Consider the following 20,151-nt stretch of genomic DNA (forward strand, 5'->3'; position numbering starts at 1 on the left):
GCTCGTCTGGACCAGGTGAGGTGGGCCTGGGGAGGGAACATGCCAGCAGGGAGCTGGGCATGTGCAACTGCCAAAGGGTGGGACCGGGCTCAGGGAGGGGGCAGCTGTAGTGGGAGCAGGAGGCAGGGCCCTGTGAGCACTCCTGGCACACAGTAGGTGCTGATGGGCCTCTTCGGGGCCGCCCCCAAGGGTCATAAACCAGGGGTTTGGCCCTTTCAGGTGAGGAAGGGGAGGGAAGCAGAGGTGAAGACTAGTAAAGCAGAGTGGGCGGGGGGGCCGAGCCGTTTGAGCACCTACTGCGGCCAGGATGGCTCCAGCCTCAGGCCTGAACCTGATGGGTGAGGGGAGGCAGGCAGGTGCCCGCCCACGCTCACACGCCGGGGCGGCCAACCACGGCCCTGAGGTCTGCCTAACCACGTCCTTTGCCTGGCCATGCCAGGCTGGCCAGGCGGGCGCGTGCACAGGAAGAGACCATCAGGAGAGCCAAGGACAGGTGAGAAAGGGCACTGGGTCACCAGGGCTGGGCCCCAAAGGCATCTGGCTTTGGGGAGGAGCTTAAAGGGGGGATAGGGGGTTGGGGGAGGGGGCTGGAGCTGCCCTAGGTTGGAGTCTCATGCTTCTTCCCCCACTCTGAATTCCCTCCCATCCCGGCTTCCTCACTGGTCCACAAAGCACCAGCCCCTCTGAGCATTTGACCCTCTATTCCCCCGCCCGCTGAGCTAAGCTCTTGACACAAAGACACCAAAACACAGAGATGGTCTGAAACTTGCCTGAGGTCACACAGCCTGCAGGCAGAGGACCCAGAACCCAAGCTGGTGGTCTGGGACCAGCTTCTGTGCACCCCACGTGGAGCGCCCAGCCTCTCTGCCCAGAGCCTGCTCTCCCCCTGCCCCTAACCTGCCCCACACAGCCTCCGCTGGGGCCCCTCATGTCCTTCTGGGACTGAGCGTCACTCCACAGCCTGGCCCGGCTCTTCCCCCAGGCGAGGTGCTTGTCCAGGGTGGGGACCCTGGCTCCTGGCTGGGCTCAGAGGGGTTTGCTCCAAAGGAAGTCGTACCTATGCACGGCGTGGATCTGGGGACACCCAGGAACCCTGTCCCTCACAGCCCTGGCCTTCCAGACTCCCAACCATGATCAAGCCTACACCCCAATAAATGAGAGCAACTCGGTCGGGCCTTGTTCAGGCCAAGAAGCATGGCTGCCAGCCTGTGTGGATGGGAGCTCAGCTGGTCCTTCTGGGGTGGGAGGAGACCGGGCAGCTGGAGAGAGCCTTGGCCCTGCATTAGTGGCGGGGGCCCAGCTCAGGCCCGGGGCCGGGGGCGCCACCCGGGGACTGTCTCCGGGGCCAGGCTCAGGTATCCCCGCCTTTCTGTCTTCACAACACCCCACAAAGAGTCCCATTTCACAGGTTAGCAAACTGAAGCCGTTTTTCATGAGGTCTCACGGCTCGGAAGCAGCTGAGCTGGGGCTACAGAGGCGCATCTGGGCTAACATATCACACGATGAGAGAGACTGTCAAGGTCTTGGCCAGATGCTGGCCAGTGATGTCACTTCTGGAGCTGTCCTCCATGCCGGGCACTGCCCTGGCGAGATGCATTGGTGAATGCATTCAGCCTACTGTGCTCTGTGCTCTGCTCTCCAGACACGCAGAGCCGGGGGAGGGGGGTATGTCCACCTGACTCCACAGCTGGGCTGGCTTCCCAGCTGCCCCCTTCCACACATACCAAACCCCCAGTACATCCCCAGCTGGCAGCAGGAGCCCTCTCAGCCAGGGAGGGCTGCCTGCATCGGCTGCTGTTAAAAATACATCATGTAACCATCTAGACCTAGTTGAAGGGCCCGTGGGCCTCTACAGCCAGGTCTCCCCTGCTCCGGGCACCATCTCCACACCCAGAACACTTTGTGTCTTGTCCCACTGCCCCGTCTGTAGCTGGCATTTCTGTTGTGACCAGTGCCACAGTGGCCTTTAAAGCCAGGCCACAACAGAGGCCGGTTCCCTCTCCCTCCCACCCATCGCGGGACCCTGCTGTCCCGAGCAGGGCCAGAGATAAACCTTTCTTGTCCCCTGAAGTCACAGGTGCTCTGCTTACGGCAGACAGAGCGCCGGGTCCAGACGGGCCTGGGTGTCCCTCATCTAGTCACCATCCAGGTGGACAGTGGCAGCCCAGGGTGACTGGTGCTGTGAGGACAAAGCCAGGGGACTGAGGGAGCCCAGGAGAAGTGCCCGAGCCAGCCTGGAGGTGTTGAGTTTACCCTCAGTTTATAGATGAGGAAACCGAGGCACAGAGAGCTTAAGTAACTCGCCCTGGGTCACCCAGCTAGCTGGTCTCCCAACTAGCTGTGTGCTAGTTGCTCCCACAACTCATACCAGAGCATCCGGCAGTGAGGACGGGTAAGAGAGGAGGCAGAGAGACCAAGACACACGGGAGAGAGGGTCCGTTCAGTGCAGTAAACACAGGACTGGTTTGGGGGTAGCAGTCACCCTGGGAACACGGCTTCCCCTGCCTCTGGCCTGAGGCTGAGCACAGCAGCAGAGAACCAGAAGGAAGGGATCCGCCCCTGGGCTCTGCCGCTGCTTGGCTGTGTGACTCTGGGCCAGTGCCTTCACCTCTCTGAGCTGGGCTGCCTCAGCCAGATGCTGGGCACATACATCATCGTATGAAAGTATGGCGGCATCATGGCATTTACCCTGGGTGCTGACCCCACACAGGAGGAACACATTTGCTCCTCTTTAAAAGAGGCTGTAATCACAGCACACATCGGTCTGCCTGGAGGGCTGGTGGGGGGTCCCTGGAGGGAGCAGGACCCCACAGCAAGCTCAGGGCAGCCTCTTGCGCACGGCGAGTCCTCGGAGACCCTGTGATGAGCAGTACTAACGCCCCCCACCCCGGGCTCAGCGAAGGCCCTGCTGGCCGCGGGCGCGAGGTGCAAGAACCTTCTCGGCCGCCCTGTGTATGGGATGGAAACTCTGGAGATAGTCCAGCTGGAGGGACGGGAGAAGGATTGCAGGATGTCCAAACACCGAACGTCCTGCAGCCGCTCAAACGAACCGCAGCCACAGCAAACGTCACGGGGCGTTCTAGCAACCCTGGGCCGAGGGAGGAACTTCCATCCCCAGGTCACACCCTGCACTGTCCGAAAGGACTATGGAAAATGTGCTGTTGAAGAATGCCTACAACTGAGACAGGGGCACAGAGGGGAGCGGGGGTGATGGGGGTGGCCCCAGGGGACGTGGGGCTCCTGTTCCGGCCGTCATGCTGGCTGGCGGGGTCAAGGATGTTTATCCCTGCTGCCGGGATGTTCCGATTCCCGTAAGGATCTGTCTCTGTGTGATTGCCGCCTCCTCCCGGGGGAGTCCCAGATACTCCGCCCCTTCAGGAATTTCCTGGTCACGAATCTAGGTAACTCGGCCTCCCCGTCCGTAAACTGGTGACACTGGTCACGACCGAGCCTCCTAAGCTCAGCAATGTGCCCCCAAACCAGGTGGGCGCATGTGATGTAACCCGGGCAGAGAACTCCACCGCCACCTCCTCTGCCTTCTCGGACAGGTCGCCCAGCCTCTGTAAGTGGGTGTCCTGTGCCTTCCCACCGCTCCCAGGCCACGGGAAGGTGATGTGTGAAGAGGGTGCTGGGTGTGAGGCACCCTCGATCATCCGCAGAGTGACAGCAGGTGATTCGGGGGGTGGCAGCAGGGTCTCTGCCCCGGCGGGGAGATGACACCAATCGGATGCTGGGAATCTAGTGCAGGCGTCGGGGGAGGGGCGGCAGCCGAGCCCCCACGGGGTGCCCTTGACGGCCTGATTTCCTGTGAGCACGCGCCCCTATCCCAAGGAAGACTGACATTCTCACTTGCTGAGGAGTTAGTGCTACTAATGGCAGACCCCAGTGTAGAACCCAGATAGGGAACTGACCAAGCCAGGTGACCCAGCTGGGGGCCTGGGGTACCCTGGGGTATGCTGTATCTGGGGAGAGGTGTCTGGGTCAAAGGCATAGCAGGTGGTGGGGAAGAGCCAGAGTGTATCAGCTCAGGACCGCGCAGAAGCAGGGACCCCTCGGACCCTTGGTTTCCTCCTCTGTCTAGTGAGGGTGGTGTTCACAGAGGGATGAGCTGGGTGGAAACTGCCCTGAGGGACCCTCGAGGTGGCTGGACCAGTGCGGCCTGGAGTGTGGGCCTGGGAGCTAGGTTAGAAACGCTGGCTGTGGCCCCCTGGGACCTGTTGGACTAGAACCAGGGTGGGGACAAGGAATTTGTATTTTACCAGCTTTCCGAGGGATTCTGACGCATGCTCAGGTATGAGAACCTCTGGGCTGGGTCAGAGAAGGGGAAATTTTTCTGTGAAGGGCCAGACTATAGATATTAAGGGGTTTGTGGGTCAGTAGGTCTCATCACAATGACTCAACGCTGCCATCAGAGCAAGAAAGCATCCCTAGACAATACGGGCTGCACGGCGGGGTCTGTGTGCCAATAAAACTTTATTAACAAAACCAGGCATCCCAGTTTTCACACCCCCGCATTGGAGCCTCAGTACCCAAAGCACAGTCACAGCCCAGTGTGGCAGCATCTCCCGGGAGCTGGCAGGGCCGCACGGCTGCATCCTGGCCTGTCCACACAGAGGGACTAAGAGGCACGTTCCCCAGGCAGCTACAGGCCCCCCCGGGTTCCTTCTGGGCCTGATAAAAGGGGCTGGGAGGTGGGGAGCTGGGAGAGGGGCTGCTGGGTGAGTCTAACAAACCACGGCACCAACACGGCTAATTGGAAGCAGCTGCTGTTGCAACCAGAGACTTGTCAGCTGTGATTAAGCAAAGTTGCCTTCAGGCCAATCAACTTCAAAATTATGCAAATAGGGCCGCAGCAGCGACCACAGGGGTGGTGCGGAGCTGGCTCCCCCACCCAGCCCGGCCTGGAAGGGCCCCCCATCCACGCGTCTCCCCTGAAGTGGCTCTACTTCTGGGGGTTAACGAGCCTCCAGCCCACTCTGTAAACTGGCACCAAAGCTGCTGAGCGGAGCTGGAGGTGACCCTGCAGCCAGCTGCCCAGAGCCAGGCCAGGCCCAGAGCCCCCGCTCGAAAGCTCGGCTGCCCCCACTGGCCTGGGAGGTCACCAGGTCACCAGCCTGGCCAGCCACACTGGTCTTCAGTGAGCCAAGCAGGGTCTCCCCTGGGAGACTGCACACCAGGAGGGCTCTCTGGTGGCAATGGCTGAGTGCGGAGATAAAAGAGGACACTTCCAAAGGTGGCAGGAGGTGGCTTTAGGCCACCCTCCCTATCGCTTGCTAACACTTGCTCACTCCTACCAGCTCTCCTGGGCCCTGACCTGGACTGACAGTGGCTTCCTGCTCATCTCCACTCCTGGGACCCCCCCACCAGCACCCTACGTGTGTTGCACCCCAAACTCAACTCCTCAGCCATCCCATCCCCAGAAGACTGATCAGCCACCAGACGGGGGGGAGGGGGCTGGGAGGGAGGGAAGACCCCACTCACCCTTGCCCCTTCAGATGTGTTCCCTGAGTCCTCATCCTGGTCTCAGAGGGCGGCAGCCTCATGTGTCTTAGGAGACGGGAGGGGAGGCCAGCTCTTAGGCCCGAGGTCATCATGTCCAGGTGCCGGCAGGTGTCTGGCTAGCGGCTGGCTTCCGGAATCAGACCAGACCCTCTGAGCCATTCCACCGGCATTTATCTCTTCCTGTCTGCTCTCACACCTTCCCAGCCTGGGGGCACCTCCCCAGCAAAGCCAGGGTCAGCCAGCACGTTCTCTGTTTAAACTTGTCCTCCCCTGATTGGTGACCCATTCTGAGTTTGCACTCTGGAGACAAAAGAATCCATAATAAATGTGTCTGCAGGCGTTCAGAGTGACCGGAGGCCCCCTGACATCCCCCAGGTGGGCTCTGACCCTGGGGCTTTGACACCGAAGATGCTTAAGAAGGATGGGAGAGCAAGGGGCAGAGCACAGACCCCAGCTGGATGGAAGACCCCACCCTCAGGCTGACAGCAACCTGCCCCCCCCAGGGGAGGTCCCTGCTCCACTGGGCAGAGCCTGGGGCCAGGATAGCCTTCCTCCCAGGGGTCCTCCAGGGGCTGAACACAACTCCCAGGCCCATCGTGGCAGGCTTCCTCCTTTTCAAAACCGAGCATTGCTTACGGTGCAGAAAAAAAAATTGCAAAATTTTATAGCATACATTGACATCTAGGTAAACAGTATTATGGAGGTCTAATTAGTGCGCTGCGGTGGGGAAAACGCTGGCTCCAAAATTTCTGGGGAATGGAGAGGTAACATCAAAAAGCATTGATGAGAGAACCGTCGACAGGAAACCGGATCAGAACTGGGATGTGAGGATGGGACTTGCTGGGGAGGCGGGTGCTGGGCCCACGCCTGGCAGAGGGCAGCCAAAAAGAGGCTGGAGAGGTGGGGTTGCGGGCGGGGGGACACGGTTGCCCTGTGACCCTGGACACGCCCCTTTGCCTCTCTGGGCCTCTCCCCATAAAGTGGGGTGCTAAGCCCCAGCCTCACATGGGCAGGCGAGATTCCATGAGACAGAATATGTGAAACCCACCCGAGCTGGGAGCTCAGGACGTGGTCTGTAAGCGGGGCTTCCCTTCCTATCTGCCTGGCCCAGGGGCTCGCTTAGAGCTGTCACTTACGCTGTCCCGTCTGTTCTCTCGGGTGGGTTGCGGGTGAAACTGAGAAGTGGTGGCGGGGGTGGGTGGGTAGGTGGGTTATTAGCTTTAGAGGAGGACACAGAGGTTCAGGGAGGCTGTCATTTCTGAGGAACACGCAGCTCACACACAGCAGACCCGGGGCTGGCACCCAGATCTCTAGAATCTCAGGGAATCACAGCGTTCCCTCCTTGATGCCAAGCTGACCTTGCCTGGCACAGTCTGCACATCCCCGGCATGGCTAAGGGTAGACGCGGAGACATTTGGGGCTCTCAGGGCTCCCTGCACTGTGGCATCGCCCCCCTTCTCACTGGGGGGACCTGCCCTGGACTGGAGTCCCTGGGTTCCAGGGTGCAGACAGAACCCAAACAACAGTTAAACTGTATCTCATGACTGGCCTTCCACATGTGGAAATGAGAGAAAGAGACAATTCTCGAGGACTTCCTCTGTGCTGTCCGGCCCCATGACGGACATTTGACAAAGATCGTCTCCTTTTAATTTTTTTTTTTTTAAAGGGTATTACTGCTCACAGTCTGCAGATGAGAAAACTAAGACTCAGAGGGGTTGTGTCACCCGCCCAAGATCACACAGTAGCTGAGCTACTGGGACTTGGGTCCAAGCTGGTCTGGTTTCCAAGTCAACATTCTTCCTTGACGGGCCTTTGGCTCTTGGCCTTGGTATTTGGGGAGGAAATAGGGGGTGGGGGAGGGAGCTGCCACACCCTCCAACAGAACCACTGGAATTTCCCCCTCTCCCAGTGCCCAGGGCGAAAACAGAAGAGACCATTCTCTGGGGACTGGAATCAGCTGGTCCCATTTCCGCCCGGGCTGGAGTCCACACTCAGGACTTCCCGGGGATCCAGCCCCCGGTTGAACTCCCTCAGAACTCAGTATGCCACCACCCCTGGGGACGGATTGGAGAGTGGGGAGGTGGGAGCTGCCCTCCTGCCTCTCTGCAGACCCCCCCCCCGCCCACTCTGGCCTGGCCCCACACAGACCCGTGGGCACCTGGCCCCAGTGGTGAAAGACCCCGTTCGGGAGTTGTGTCTGCAGGAAAGGAAAGCACCTGTGGTGGGAGAAACCCTGCGATGTCTCAGACCTGCTCCTGGCCCCAGAGATGGAGGGGGGACATCCAGGTCTTGGGGTCACAGCTCTGGTTCCAACCCTACCTCCACCGCTAACAAACACAAGACCACGAGCGGGTCACTTCATTCAAAGCCTCTGTTCCTTCCTGTCTCCCTCCCTCCCTTCCATCCATCACTCAGGCAGGAAACCTGCCAGGTGCCAATCCCAGCTCTAGGCCCTGAGGATATAGGAGTGAAGAGACAGACACGGCCGGCCCTTGGCATGGAAATGCCTTGTCTGCCTGTCCCGTGCAGCCATGTGAGTCCCCTGCAGACCGCTGGCTCCCCAAGGCTGCCCAGTGAGGACGCCACTCTGAGACCCCTGGCTGCCCAGCCCAGCACTGGGCACGGAGGAGGAGGAGGTGGCTGGGTGTGGAGGTAGGAGTGGGCCAGGGCAGTGGCGGAACAGGCAGCGAGGGGGTGAGAGGCCCTGGCCACGGCCTCGGACAGTCCACAAATAAACTCCAGCTCGTCGCTCTTCCCTACTGAGAGAGAAAATAGCTTTCACACTATATTTTCTGATTTTTTTTTTCACTTCACTGCTTCTAAATCGATCCAGAACAGATTGTCCAATTGTCTGAATTTCAGGAGAAAAGCCTCCTAATCTTCCCCAGACTTCTGCCAGGCCCTGACCCCCTCCCCCGGAGACCCCACTCCTTGGCCAGACCCCAGCCAGACATCGGGGGCTGCCTGGGCTTGCCTGCTAGCCTGAGGACCTGCAGGCGACGGACGGGGGGCCCCCCAGCATAGGTGGGCGTGCTGTCCCAGAAGGGTGCTTGTGCCCGGACCCACTGGACAGAAGGACTTTGTTTTTGCAGGAAGGATGGAGCTTACCCTGCACTGTGGGAGAGTGGAGCCACATGGGAGCCCGGGGGCCCGGGGTGGAACTGGAGGCTGCCATCTGCCACCTCTAATCAGGAAAGGGCTCTGGGTGCTGGGTGAGCCACACACCATAAGTGGCTGTGAAGGACTCTCATAAACAGGTGTCATTGTGTGTGCCTACAGGATCAACTGGTCAGGTCTGTGGGGGCGGGGGGACTGGGCCAGAGCATGTCCTGACTCCATGCAGTGATTGATTGATTAGCCTTGTCTGCCCTGGGCACAGCAGTGGCCGGTGGTGGTACTCAAGCCACATATCTGCCATCCTGAGTCTATAAAGCCCAAACTCCTTAACTAGCCAGAGTCCTTGGAGATCAAGCCACTGCCAAATTCCACTGCCAACTTCCACGGCCTCGCCTCAACAACTTTCCAAAAATACCATGGGACAGCCATGCCATCCAGACGTTTCCCAGACTTTTTCCTCTGGGATCCGTAGGCACTGTTCCTTCTTCCTCAAGATCCCCCGACACCTTGCTCACCCACCTGTCCAGCTCATCCTCCATATCCTTGGGTGCCACCTCCTCCAGTGAGGCCTCCTTGACGTTTGGCCCTTTTCCCCCAGGCAGAGTTGCTACCCTGCCCTCTGTTCTCACTCCCATCAGGGCAGTCCCTTAGGCAGGACTTGGACCCAGGCAGAACAGTCTTTCTGTGGACCCAGAGTCTCTGCAGGACAAGCCCTGAGTGCAGGCTTAGGAGTGAATAGTCACACAACACACATCCAGGTAAATGCTTGCCTGCTCCTGTCTGACATCTGGCCCCTTCAGAGAAGGTCCCAGGCACAGCAGAAACCAGACTCCAGATGTTAAAGACCCACTGGGCTCAAGCTCCAGGCCCAGATGATGCTGAGGCAACCCCAGTGCAGACCCTCACTGGGTCCTGCCATGTCCCACCCGTCCCCAAGGACTTGCTCGCCCATGTCTCTCTCTGCCAAAGAGGAGAAATGCAAATAATAGTGACAAATGGGTGGGACCCGTGGAGGCCTCCCTCCTGGAGTGCTTTGCCTCCGTGACCCTCGTACAGACACACTGCAGGAGGGTCTGCTGTGGACCCTGCTCTGCAGAGGAGGAAACTGAGGCAGAGAGGATGGAGGTGGTTGGGCAAGGCCATCCATATGTAAGGGGGTACACAGGAGTGTGGTGACTCACACCTCCAGGCCAGCACCTCTCCTGACCGTGGAGGGTACCCTGCCTTCTCTCCATCCCTCATGGGAAGATTTGAATCCTGGCTTCGCTACTTAGCAGCTATGTGTCCCTGGGGAAGCCACAGCCCTTCTCTGAGCCTCAAGTAAGAATAGCCATCCTTATTTGGGTGTGTTACAAGAATTAAATCAGGTAGTATTTGCAAAGCACCCAGAACAGGGCTAGGCAAAGTTGGGGGACCTCCCAGCAGGTCAGGGCTCCAGAGCCTGGGGTCTTGGGCCCAGCACCCCATCCATGGGGCCATTCTGTGGCCTCAGCAGGTTGGCGGTGCCTCCCCTCTCACTCTTTTCCAGAGCCCATGTCTGGTGCCCTCTTTGGAAGGAATCAGCTGGCCCACAGGCTAGTGGTCCACACTGCCTGCACCATGCCTCCCCCAGCTTCAGAACCTTCCTGCAATCTGCTGTCCACTGTATGGAGTCCAAGCACCTCCTCCAACTTGCCACGCACCTTCACAAACCACACACCATGCTCAATTTGTGATCTTTGTGCATCACCACGCCCCCAAAGGAAACATCATTCCCCCATATTATGGAGGAGGAGACAGAGGTTCCGGGAAGCACCAGGACTTCCCTGCCCTAAAGAAGAGGAAGCCACATTCTGAACACAGCTCTGTCCAGCTCCCAAACCAAACTGTCAGGGACACCAAGCAACCTGGGTCTTCAGACTTAGCCCCTCACCCCCAGTTCCTGGAAGGCGGACAAATGTTCACGCAGAGAAGAGAGATCATATCTGGCTATAAAACTCATTCTATCCCATCGCTCATAGCCCTCAAAGAGAAGACTCTGCCCCAGTCCTTGGGCCCCTTCCCGAGCTTCCCCGATCTTAGGCTTTCAATGTTTCCTGACAGCCATCATTCACTCATTCATTTATTTACCCATTCATCCATCCACCTGTCCATCAACCTGTGCATCCATCCACCCATCCATCTATCCACCCATCCATCGATCCACCTATACATTCATCCATCCCTCTATCCATCTATCCACCCATATATTTGTCCATTCATCCATCCACCCATACATTATCCATCCCTTCCTCCATTTATCCACCCACACATTCATCCATCCACCCACCCACCCATCTATCCATCCATCCATCCATACATACACCCATTCATCCATCCACCTGTCTATCAACCTGTCCATCCATCTACCCATCCATCCATCCATCCATCCACCCACCCACCCACCCATCTATCCATCCATCCACCCATTCACTCATACATCCATCTTTCCTGGTGGCTCATACGGGAAAGAATCTGCCCACAATGCTGGAGACTAGGGTTTGATCTCTGGGTTGAGAAGACCCCCTGGAGAAGGAAATGCCTACCCACTCCAGCATTCTTGCCTGGAGAATTCCATCAACAGAGGCTATAGTCCATAGGGCCATAGGGTTGCAAAGAGTTTGACACAACTGAGCAACTAACACATCCATCCATCAGTCCATCCCTTCGTTCACAGATCCATCCAAAGCATGCCTGAGCTAGAAGCTGACTACAACAGCTAAATCAGGAATAAGGTGGTCTCTACTCTTCATGGACAGAGAGAAAGTCCACTGCTTCTGTGCTCTCTGAGTGTTCTGTTATTAAATGTAGTGGTGCTGACAATGATAACAGTATTATTTACTGAGTACTTATTATGTGCTCGGCTCTGTACCGGACGTGTTCCTCGAATCAACTCTTTTCATTCTTGCCAGAACTCTGCTAGGTGAGTGCTTCTCCATTTTTAGAGGAAGAAACTGAAGCTCGGAGAGGTTTTATAACTTGCCTAAGGTCACATAGCTATTAGGGGTTGAAACTGGGATTCAAATCTTGACACCTTCTTCCAGAGCTTGGGGATGATAAATAATAGTTATCACTGTAATTGATCCAGGAGCCTGGAATGTCACAGTCCTCACCTTGAATCCTCAAAACCACCCTTGTAAGGTATTATTATGACTATCATCAACATTATCAAGCTTATTTTAAAAATGAGGACACTGAGGCTCAGAGAGGGAAATAAGCAGTCCAGCATTGGCCGCAGGTAGGGGATATGAACCCAGGCAGGTGAGCTCCAGAGCTGGCCATCTCGTCGCTCTAGGGGCCACTAGATTCACTTTCTCACTTAATCAACAACCACAGTCTTGGAATCCCCTGCTCTGGGGATTCCTGGATGATCAGGTTTGGGTTCCTCCCAGCTGCTTCATCAAAATACTGGACCAGCGTTCACAGAGTAACAGGTAATAAAGTGAGATTACAGAGAGCTGACGTGTCTATGAATACACACGATGCGCTAAGCTGCAAGTCTATCTTATCTGGTTCACACAACAACCCATTTCACAGATGAGGAAACTGAGGCTCACAAGTTATATAACCTGCCCAGGGTCAGAGTTAGGAACAGGCAGAGGAGAGACTGGTCCACAGTGGAGCCCTGAGTGCAGCCTCAGTGATCCAGGCTGCTCTCCTGGGATAGGAGCCAGGAGCTTCCCCGCAGCTCTGCTTGTCGCCCTGACGATGGGCCTCAGCTCAGAGGCCCTGCTTATCCCCCAAAGGCCTCATGATCTCAGGGATCAGATTCTGAACAGTGACACCCAGATGATGCCGGGTTCCGCATCTGCTCCCGGAAAAATCTAAACAACGGGGCCCTTTAGAGGCAAGCCCGTGGGAGGGTGTGTTGGGCTCCTCCTGAGCTGAAGGCTGAACTCCACTGACGAGGCCTCTTTGGCCAGGCTTCTGGGGCTCAGTGATGATCCCAGGCTTTCCACTAACAGGGAGGGAGAGGCTCCATCTTCCCATTTTCTGGATGTAGAGACTGAGGCTCAGAGCCCATAGGTCTGGCATGGACATCCTGGGACTCCTGTCCTAAAGCCCAGCCTAGGCTGTAGCTGAGAAGGAGGAGCAGAAAGAGGATCTTGTGGACTTTGGTATTAGTAATTCTGTTATTCTTTGACTTAATGTTTAGAATGTCCATTTGGCAGGTTACGATATGTTCCTCTGGCCCCATAGAGCCCAGCTAACCCAGAGCCTCATGTTTCAGAGCTCGGACTGCATTCATGGCCATCTGATTCTCCTCTCTAGACTCTGTTCTCCTCAGAGAAAAGGAACCTAGGAAGTTGGCCCTGGGGTTGTCTGAGGGTGCTGGAATATAATGGACAAAAAACGGGCTTTGTAATAAAGGAATCTGCAAACATTAAAATCCAAAGATCCAAAGATGTCTGAGACCCATTTTAAGTCTTTCTTCAGGCCGCTCCTCTGCCTCATGAATGCCCTCTGCCCCCTTGTGCTGGCACACTCCTATCCACCCTTTAAGACCCAAGCCAAAATTTACCTCCACCAGGAAGCCCTCCCTGACCCCTCAGGTATGGTGGGACCTCACAGGTGTCTGGTGGGTTTTTTTTGTTTTTTTTTTCTGTTCTTCTGCCTCCAACAGACACACCACAAAACCCAGCAGGGCAGGGTCCTGTTTTAACCATCTCTTGTTCCCTGGGTCTGGGACTGTGTCTGGCACAGGGTAGGTGCCCTGGAAAGGTGGAATAAGAGCTTAAATGCATATTCTGTTGGTCTATAAACCCAGCTGTGCGTGGACGGTTCTCCTGACAAAGACGAGGAGCCTGAAGTGAAAGCAAATCACCATCGTTTCAGTAACCCGCTCAGGGAGCCGTGGAGGAAATTCTTGAGCTGGATTATGGAAGGAATTTGCCTTTATTTTTAATTTGTGCCAATATCTAAGAAAGCGGCACTTTCTTTTCAACCCATCATGCGCCAGGGAGCTTCCAATCTGGTGCAGGAGACAAACTTTCCCAATTTCCCGATGCAAATCTAGCAGCCTCGGCAAAGCGGCCGTCTCCGCCCTCCGCTGGGCATTTCTCAGATGCTTGCCAGCAAGGAATAATCAGATTATGTAGCTGGGTTTTAAAAGATCACGGTTTGTCTCATTTTCCAGGGAAGTGTGAACCAAAAAAAAAAAAAAAAAATTCTTTCCTTCCTCCCAGGGCTCTGTTAAAAGCTTCCAGAACTTACTTAATTCAGTGTTAAATGGGTGTAATTTGGGAAACTCATGCATTATTTCTTAATTTCTTGAAGGCGAGTTTGTGCTCATCTGCTGAGGTAGGTGTGCGTGTGGACAGATGGGCGGTGATGGGAGTGTGAGCCCCAGACCGGGGAGGAGAGGGGGCAGCCGGTCCACAGCACGCCAAGGGAACGCTCCATTCATGGCTGGTGGCTGGAAAGGTGGGACAGGAGGCATTTGCATTTCATCTCACGGCTTCTGCTTCTCCACTTGCATGGGCAGGGGGGGCGAGATTCTGAAGCCTTTCCCTGACGGGAGAGCCTCAGGGTTTTGGGGGCAAATTTCACGTCTGCAGCCCCCTCCCTCACGCCAGGCAGCGGCCTCAGATGCCTCTGAACGATGCCGACAGGGCCAGCATCATATCGTGAACATCCTTGACCTTCCAGGATGCCCAATTCACTGTGACCTTGAGCACGCTGCCAGCCAGCCCTGGGCCCCAGGGTCCCCACTTACATGGGTAGGTGGACAAGCTTCGAGCTCCCTATCAGGCCCTAAAGCAGCAGCTTCTTAGGGCTTCCCGAGATCACAGTACAACACACAGGCCTCGAAGATGCTGGGGTCTCTGAGTTTATCTGCCCCTCTCCCAGCTGCAGGATGCGGAGGGTAGGGGCTCCCACGCCCCAGACTCTGCCCGTGACTTTCCCCACCGCAACGCTCATGAAACCTGTTAGACAGGCGCTAAATCGCTGCACTGCTGAACGGGAAAACCCAGGCTCAGATAGCAAGAGCTTAGCAAGTGAGTGATCACATCAGGACGTCCCGAGAAGACCCTCTGGAGAATTTTCAACCTGCTCGCAGCTAAGGAGGAAAGAGAAGAGCAGCTTGTCACATGTGGGCCAAGCTGGGGTATGGGAAGGGGGTGTACCAGCAGGTCCAGGGGTGCTGGGACAGTGACCGTCTCAGCTCAGAGAGGTATTTGTTCATATAGTCAGTCATCAAACATCCTGTGCCCCGGGTCACGTCTCGGGGCAGGTTTGAGGGGGCTTGGCTGCTTCTTTAACTTCCTAGGGGGTCAGACACTGGAGAAGGGGGTCAAGGAATGTGTGTGTTGGAGGGAGGAGGGAAGGGAGGGAGAAAAGAGAGGGAGAAGGAGGAGGGAGGGGTGGGACCTCTCCCCTGCCAACAAGCCCTGTGCAGGGTGAGCCTGACACCAACAGAGTGGGTGGCACCTGGCATCCCCCGGGAGACTGTGGCCAGGGTGGGCAGGGCCTCTGGTCACCCTCCCCACTTTCACTGGCTCCAGATAGTCAGGACCCCACCTGCCAGAGGAGTGTTTAGGAACCAAGGCCCCATAGTGCTCAGGAGTTGACTACTGCTTCAGCAACTTCTAGAAAGAGTGGCCTGGCTGGGGAAAAACCACTCTGGGAGAGCTGGAGATGGGGCTCTGAGTTCATCCTAAGGTTGATATAAATCTGTTGTATGACTCAGCTGGAGAGAAGCTGAAGTAAGAGGTTGCATTAATAGAGGCAGAGCATCCCCAAGGAGGGAGGTGATAGTTTTCCTCTGAGCCTAAGATGGGCCACACTCTGGATCAGTCCAGAAGAGAGTGAGCAGGACAGTGACCAGGAGGATATGAGACTCAGCAAAGTGTCTGAAGAACCCCCAGGGTCACCATCAGGCACAGCCTGAGCTCCAGGTGGTGGAGCATAGTGGTTAGGAGCACGAGAGTAGCTGGGTTACTTTTAACTTCCCTGAGCCCGTTTTCTCAGCAGTACAACTGAATTAACAATGGCTTGCTCACAGGGTTGGTGTGCAGAATTAAATGGGCTCAGTGCCTGCCCGGAACAGGGCCTAGTGCAGAGTGGGCCTCTGGGCTTTCCCGGTCAAGTGCAATCCCATTGCCGTTCAGGCAAATCCTTATACTCGTGACAATGAAGTCGTCTGTCATAGACTCGGGCAGTTGGAGCTGCCAGATCTGGTGGCCACTTGCTACTTTCCCCTCCCAGCAGCAGCCAAGGGCCAGGCCAGGAAGCAGTCCTCTCCCACCATGCTGGCAAGGTGGAGTTGACTGTCCTAGAGAGCCGGAAAGCAGACTCTCCTTGTTCTTCCAAACCTCCCTCTGCCCACCCCAATCACAGGCTCCACCCACAGGCTGTGGACCAGTTCAAAGGCTGAACCTGACCATCCCTCCCTCCTCCCTGCCCCAGTCCCACTACCTAACCCACACCCAGGATGGGCAGCGGTGGTGGTGACCTGCCCTCCCGTCCTAGCCCTGCTCCGACTGCACCATCTCCCCCTGCGCCCTAGTCCAGCAGCCCCCTCCCCACCCTTCCACACACCCCACCTCCGAGCCCCGCCCGCCTGTCTATAGGATGCCTCCCTCCCTGCTGTGTGTCCACATCTGTGCCCCTGGAGGGGCTCTGCCAGGAAAATACCACTGCTCCTCTCTTCTGGCTGATTCATGCCTGCCTGCCTTCCAGACCAGGGTGCCCCAGCCCTGAAGCCACCGCAGGGTCTCTGGGCAGATTCTCCCCACTTGCATCCCCCCTACTCAGCCTCCCCCTGCTCCGGGGAAGCCCTCCATCCCCACTGGCTTGTAGGGGACTGGTTTCCCTAAGAGGCGGCAAGGGCAGAGCTGCTGCCCTCCAGCAGCAGACGTGGGGGCTCGCTGAGTTTGGCTGAAGAAGAGGAGTGAGGGAGGGAACGAATACACGGACAGAGGGATGGATGGATGCCATCCTCAGCTTCCTTGGGACGGGCCTTCCTTGCTCTCTCTCTCACTCACAAAGGTCTGAGCAGCACTGGCCCTGCCTCCACTCAGCCTGTCCAGTCCAGCTACCCCCATAAGCTTCAGGCTGGTGGCCTGGGAGAGGCGTGGTGGGACACACACACACGCACACACACCCCACGCGGCTCAGAACCAATCTACCCGCCCCCCAGCTTTCCCCGCCAGTCCAATACCTCCCAGATGCCTGAGACAGAGTGGGGAATTCAGTGTGATGGTGACAGCCCCTCCCTGGGGCTTTCAGCTCGAGTTGCGAGGGCTGGGGGCTGCCTGGCCACAGAGAACTTTCCAGCCACCTCCTGCCCCACACTCAGCCCCCAGCCTGGACAGGCACAGACAACAGCCTCTCTGGGGGAGACGGATTCGTGCTCAGGGACGGGTCCCGCCCTGAGCAGACACCAGTCTGGGGGTTGTGGGGGACGGATCCCAATCCTGGGCAACACTGACCAGCATGGTTATGGTCCTGGCTGACCCCAAGACCAGGGCTGGGCTGCCAGCTTCCCCACCACCTTCAGCCCACCTGGCAGGTGAGGGAACAGGGGGTGACGGAGGAGCTCCCTTTAGCCTGATCTGAACACAACTTGCTGGCTCTACCGTATTTCCATAGCAGCCCAGAGTGAAATTTGCGGGACGCCAGTGACTAAAGATACAGTGGGGTCCAGGCCCTCATTCCACACCAGGAAATAGGCCCAGAACAGGACAGACACCTGCCCAGGGTCACACAGTCAGAACTCACAGAGCTTTCTCGGTGTGACCTCGCAGCAACCTTCAGAGGCAGGCATGGTGCCCAAGCTACTTTACAAGATGGGGAAACAGGGGCTCAGAGGGGTCAAGTGCCTTGCTCAAGGTCACAAAGCGGAGGGGAGAGAGGGCTGGAGGCCGCCGGCTGTGATTCCTGGGGCAAGGCACTTTCCGCTCCACCCATCCCAGCCTCGGCTTCCCTGGGCAGGAGCAGCAGTCACTAAGACAAGGGATCGGAGAGGTCAGGAGAGGCACGGTAGACACAAGGCACGCTGGCAGATTATATAAGTCGCCTTCCCAGCCCCATTGCCCCAGGGGTGCCGGCTGGGGAAACCCGCACGGGGCACCAGACCCAGGAGGTCGGGCCTGGCCCACCAGCCAGCGTAGCTCTCTAGAGAGATGACAGTTGGAGGCGCCAGGACACACTGGCTTTTCTTCTTCCTCCTTTCTGGTTTCCTCTGCCTGAGTAACAAATACTAACACTGATAATGATAATAATAATTAGAATAAATATAACTTGAAGACGCTCGGGGTCTCGTTGCCATGGCAACCGTTGGCACTAAGGCGTTTCGGAGGCCGCCGCCAGGCCACCCAGCCCCCGGGCGCGGAATCAATATTGATTCGGCCCCAGGAGGCGGCGGCGGCGGCTCCTCTGGGACCACGCGGCGGGTGGCGAGCGAGGGACACGCACTTGGAGAGGCCTTCGTGATTGCCCGCGCCGCCCAGCCGGGACCCTCGGAACCGGTCGGGTCCCCAGCCTGGCTCCGGAACCCTGCCCGGCGCGCACGGGGCTCCAGGTTCGCCCAGTTCCTGCACTGGTCCTCGGACGCCGGTCTCCGCCTCGGACGCGAATGCCGGTCCCAGCGGCCGCGTCCCTGCACGGTGCGCCCTGGATTGCTCCTCGAACCCGGCCCAGGTCCTCTCCCAGGTTCAGCGACCCCGACCTTGGTGAGCCCTGGCGCGGACCCCAATGCCAAGGCGCCGGCTGCCCGACGCAGCTCCCGCCCCCAGACTCTTCCCCGGGCGTCCCCGGCCCCTTTCTACAGCACCCCGGACCCCTCGATGCTCCGAACTTGCCTCTCCCAGGGCGCCCACCTCTCCCTGCCCGTCTCGGGCGCCCGCACCCCCTTCTCGGGGAGCCAGGGAGCCGAAGATCCGCAGCCCCCCACAACTCGCCGAGACCCTCCTCCTCCAGGAGCTCCGCCCCGACCCCTCTCCCCCGCTGCGCTCGGACCCCACCCCCCCACCCCCCCACCCCCCTGCCCCGGCCCGGCGCGCCCCTCCCCCGCGCGGCCCCAGCCCGGCCCGCCCCCGGGGCGCCGCTCACCTCCTGCCCGCCGCCCGCTCGCTGTTCGCTGCGCCGCCTGGAGCCGGCGCCCGCGGGACTGAGCCGCCTGCCGGGGCGCGGGGCCGCCTACGCCCCCGCGGTGCCCCCGCCGCCGCCGCAACAGTTGTCCCGGCTCCGGGGGGCTCCGGGGCCAGCGCCGGGAAGGCGGCCGCTCTTAGGCGCGCGGGGCGCGGGCTCGGGCTGGGGCTCCGGCTCGCGGACCGGCCGCCGGCCGCATGCCCCGCCGGCCGCCCCGCCGCGCGCCCGCCCGCCGGCTACTGGGCGGCCCGCGCCGCCCGCCCGCCCGCCGGCCCGGAGCCCCGCGCCGCGCCCGCCGCCGCCGCCGCCGCGCTCATGCTCGCCGGCCCCACGCTCGCCGCCGCCGCCGCCGCCGCCGCCGTGCCCACTTCACTCTTTGCCGCTCGCCGCTCGCCCTCTGCTGCCCCCTCTCCCGCTCGCGGCGCCCCGCGCTCCCCTCGCTCTCTCTCTCCCGGCTTTTCCTTTCGCAATCTCTTCCTCCCCTCGCCCGCCCTCTCCCCGCTCCGGTGTCTCTGCGTCTCCCCTTCTGCGACCTCCTCTTTCTTTTGTGCTTCCCCCCTTCCCACTCTATCTCCTCCCCTCCTCCCCCCTCTTTTCCTTCCTTTCTGCTGCCCCTCTTCCTTTCCCTTCTGTTCCTTTCCTTTCTTCCTTCCTCCTCCGGCAGCCCATCTCCGTCTCCCCAGCCCTGCCACACTCACCTGCCTCCTTCCTGGCCGCTCCCCGGCCCTCGGGCCGGCGCAGCTCTTGTAGGGGGGCGGGCGGGGGGCACACCAGCCCCGCTCTGGCCACCTGGCTGCTGGCCGGGCGGCCCTTCCAGCCTCCCCTCCTCCGGCGGCCGGCCGCTGGAGGGCCCCACCTGCCGCGCGCCTCCCGCTGCGGGTGCTGAGCCAGACATCCCTTGCAGGCGGCCCCTCCTCCGGAGGTGGTCAGGGCCGGGGTCAGGCTGAGGTGGCCCCTGGCAGGGTCAGACTCGGGCCGGAGACTCCTTCGCAGCAGACCAGATCTGTCTAGTTTCCAGTGAGAAAACCCCGACTTCCTCGGGCCTCCGTGAGGACGGCGTGGGCTCCCGGCCCCTGTTCCATACCCCCCTTCTCTCCACTTCTCCCCAGCAGCTTCACCCCTCACCTGCAGGACCTCCCTGGGCCAGACTGAGCCAACCTCACTAAGCCTCAGTTTCCCCACCTGTCCCCGGCCCAGTGACCTCTGGGGGGTAAAGATGGTCGTCTAGGGGATGTTGCAGCCTCTTCAAGGGCCCGGCAGAGGGAATGGCAGTGAGGATGGCTCACTGATCGGTGGCTCAGGAAGGGAGAGTGGCTTTGAGTGCCCCGGGAGGCAGGTGGACCTCACCCCTGCAAACCCCACGTCTGCGGTGTCACCAGCTCTGGCTCCATTTTTACAGGCATTGATTGCACCTCTCCA

General features: G+C 58.9%; 1 protein-coding gene across 6 annotated transcripts in view; it reads right to left on the reverse strand.

Annotated features, from left to right (window-relative positions):
* SHISAL1 (shisa like 1) overlaps nt 1-19,604 on the reverse strand; it is a 79,145-nt gene extending 59,541 nt beyond the window's left edge. For 2 of the 6 annotated variants that reach the window (XM_081591762.1, XM_081591756.1), the window contains exon 1: nt 19,431-19,604. The gene's annotated coding sequence lies outside the window, so the exon portion shown is untranslated. Of the gene's footprint in view, nt 1-5,481; nt 5,803-6,860; nt 7,002-17,883; nt 18,094-18,693; nt 18,886-19,430 lie in introns of those variants that run through there. The other 4 variants (XM_081591763.1, XM_081591758.1, XM_081591759.1 and 1 more) reach the window with 3 other exon arrangements.
* Between the last annotated feature and the right edge of the window lie 547 nt (nt 19,605-20,151).

Source organism: Giraffa tippelskirchi, chromosome 4 (assembly GCF_054371585.1).
Source record: "Giraffa tippelskirchi isolate mGirTip1 chromosome 4, T2T-mGirTip1v1.2.pri, whole genome shotgun sequence".
In the NCBI taxonomy this organism is placed as follows: domain Eukaryota; kingdom Metazoa; phylum Chordata; class Mammalia; order Artiodactyla; family Giraffidae; genus Giraffa; species Giraffa tippelskirchi.